Source organism: Miscanthus floridulus, unplaced genomic scaffold (assembly GCF_019320115.1).
Source record: "Miscanthus floridulus cultivar M001 unplaced genomic scaffold, ASM1932011v1 os_967_1_2, whole genome shotgun sequence".
Lineage (NCBI taxonomy): Eukaryota > Viridiplantae > Streptophyta > Magnoliopsida > Poales > Poaceae > Miscanthus > Miscanthus floridulus.
In genome coordinates, this window is record NW_027098552.1 from 12,396 (window position 1) to 15,402 (window position 3,007).

Genomic DNA, 3,007 nt, shown 5'->3' on the forward strand with positions numbered 1-3,007 from the left:
TCGCTATCCCCCTCAATCTCCCCCCAGGGTCCTCCTTCAACGACAAAACATATTCTTGACGTTGATAATTCCTGGACACCCGGGAAACAAAATGGGTGTACATGGAGCCTATTTATGATGAATTGATCAGTGCTTGGAATGAAGGGGTATGGACTTACGACCGAGCTACAAAGAAAAACTTCAAAATGTATGTTTGGTACCAGTACTCCATGCATGACTTCTTGGCATATGGGATATTCAACGCCTGGTGTATCCACGGGAAGTTCCCATGCCCGGTATGCAAGACAACTCTGGAGTCCATTTGGTTGAAGAAGGGTGGCAAGTTTTCGTTGTTCGACAAGCATCAACAGTTCCTCCCTCTTAACTATGCATTCAGACAAGACACCAAGAACTTCACAAAAGGTGTCAAGGTGACCGACCCTGAACCTCAGAAGATGACTGGTGCCTAGGTTCATGCTCAGATAGATGCTCTCGTAGTCAATCCATAGAAAGATAGTCGAAAGAAAGATAATCCAAAGAAAGATTGCTTTGTGGGATATGGTGTCGAACATATGTGGACTCATAAGTCGGGCTTGAAGAGGCTTCCCTATTTTGATGACCTTCTCCTTCCATATAATATAGATGTAATGCACACTGAGAAGAATGTCGCCAAAGCACTTTGGGCAACACTCATGGACATTCTTGACAAGACAAAGGAGAACCCTAAGGCCAGAGTGGACCTGGCAACGCTATGCGATAGACCAAAGCTAGAGATGTTGCCTCCAAGAGACGGCAAGCCATGGAAAAGGCCTAAGGCTGATTACATCTTAGAAAAGAAGCACAGGACGGAAGTGATACAATGGATGCAGACGTTAAAGTTCCGGGATGGGTATGCAGTGAATCTGAGGAGGGGAGCGAACCCAGAGACTGGCCAAGTCTTAGGGATGAAGAGTCATGACTATGACATATGGATTGAGTGGCTTCTTCCATCGATGGTTCGAGGCTACGTCCCTGAGAATGTCTGGAAGGTGCTGGCAGAGTTGAGCTTTTTCTTCCGCCAGCTTTGTGCCAAGGAGGTATTTGTAAAAGTGGTTGAGGAGTTGGAAAAAGTGGCACCTCTGTTGCTCTGTAAGTTGGAGAAGATCTTTCCACCTGGCTTTTTCTTGTCGATGCAGCATTTGATTTTGCACCTCTTGTCCAAGGCATGAATGGGGGGCCCGTGCAGAACCGTTGGTGCTATCCAATCGAGAGATGTCTAAAGACAATTCACAAGAAATGTGGAAACAAAGGCAGGATTGAGGCTTCCATTACTAAGGCATTCATTCATGAGGAGGTGTCAAACTTCACAACAACATACTATAATGAGAACCTTCCTAGTGTGCATAATCCACCCGCTCGGTACAACGAGGACGAAAATGAATCGACCCTTAGCCTTTTCAAAGGGCCATGCGGGAGAGCAAGTGGAGTGACCACAAAGACCTTGAGCTATGAAGAGTGGCGCAAGATCATGCTCTACGTGTTGACCAACCTTGACAAAGTGAAAACGTATCTGGGGTAAGTTCTCAATGAACTTGTTACATACTCCGTAACTTTTGTACATCCAACAACATTGTTCCTTGTCGGTGCAAGGAATTTTTTGATGAATCCTGGCATCATTCAAGGCCACCTTCTGACCATGAATGAGAGACCCTTCTTCAACATGGTTCGCCTGATTTCATTACATGGTTCTAAAAAAAGGTACCGGCCAACTTAGCTCTTACTAAGTTTGACGTTCCAAGTTGCCTGATTTCATTTCTCTCCTGCTTGAACTTGCAGTGCCAAAGGGATGTGTCTATAAGTGCTGAATTACGATAGGTGGCCAATGGTTTTGTGTATAAGGTCTTGTCATTTAACGCTTATGACGTGAATGGATATCGCTTCCACACAACAAGGTACGAGCATAGTCATCCCAATCCAAGGACCACGAATACTAGAGTATTTACGCCCAGCACTGATCAGGAGGAGTATTATGGGACAATTGAAGAAAATACGAGCTTGACTGCCATGGTTCCAAAGCACTTAATCCTATCATATTCAAATGCTAGTGGTTTGATCCTACAGTATCGAGAAAGTCCCATCAACTTGGGATAGTCGAAACTCGACAGGATTCCTTCTATCCAGGAGAAGATGTCTATATTGTGGCTCAACAAGCCACACAAGTTTATTATTGTCCATATGCTTGCAAAACTGACCCACGTCTTTAGGGTTGGTATATTGTGCACAAGGTATCACCACACGGTAGATTACCTCGCCCAAACCCTGATGATTACAACTTAAACCCAAACACGCATGACGGAGAGTTCTATCAACAATAAGAGGGGCTACCAGGGATGCTTGAGATAGACTTAACCAGAGAGATCAAAATGGAAGCAGACGAGGAATGGGTTGTTGACGAGGACGCTACAAATGAGGTGCATGATCCGAAGGACTTGGAAATGCTTGATGGACTACGACTAGGCAATGACAATGATGAGGATGAGGCTATTGAGGATTTGAACAATCTTGATAGTGATGACAATACCTATCGTCCAGATAATCCTGATCATGAAGAATATTAGAAATACATGTAATACTATGTTATTTTGTAATTACATTTTCTTTATTTTGCATCTCTTACTAAGTACGTCTCGTTTATCTATACTTACTGGTTTACTCTTTTTAATTGTAGGTGATGGGGCCCACTAGGAGGAGCTGCCCCTCGGTTTACGCCAACTGGTGGGACATGGTGGTGGCTGAGGAGGCGGAGGCGTTAGAGAGGCCAAGGAGGCTGAGAGGCAGGCCCAAGCGGGAGCCGTTGACTGACCACAGGCGCAGCTCCTCATGCGACTCTGTGCACGATGATGACCTTCAGCACATGGTGGACAGGGACGGGGGTCCACGGACGGAGGACGAGGAGGCGGCGATGGTAGGGGGTTCCACTTCCTCTGGTATGTCGAAGCCCTAAGCTCCTGAAGCGACCGATACCTGTTGAGAGGCATCCACTGATTAC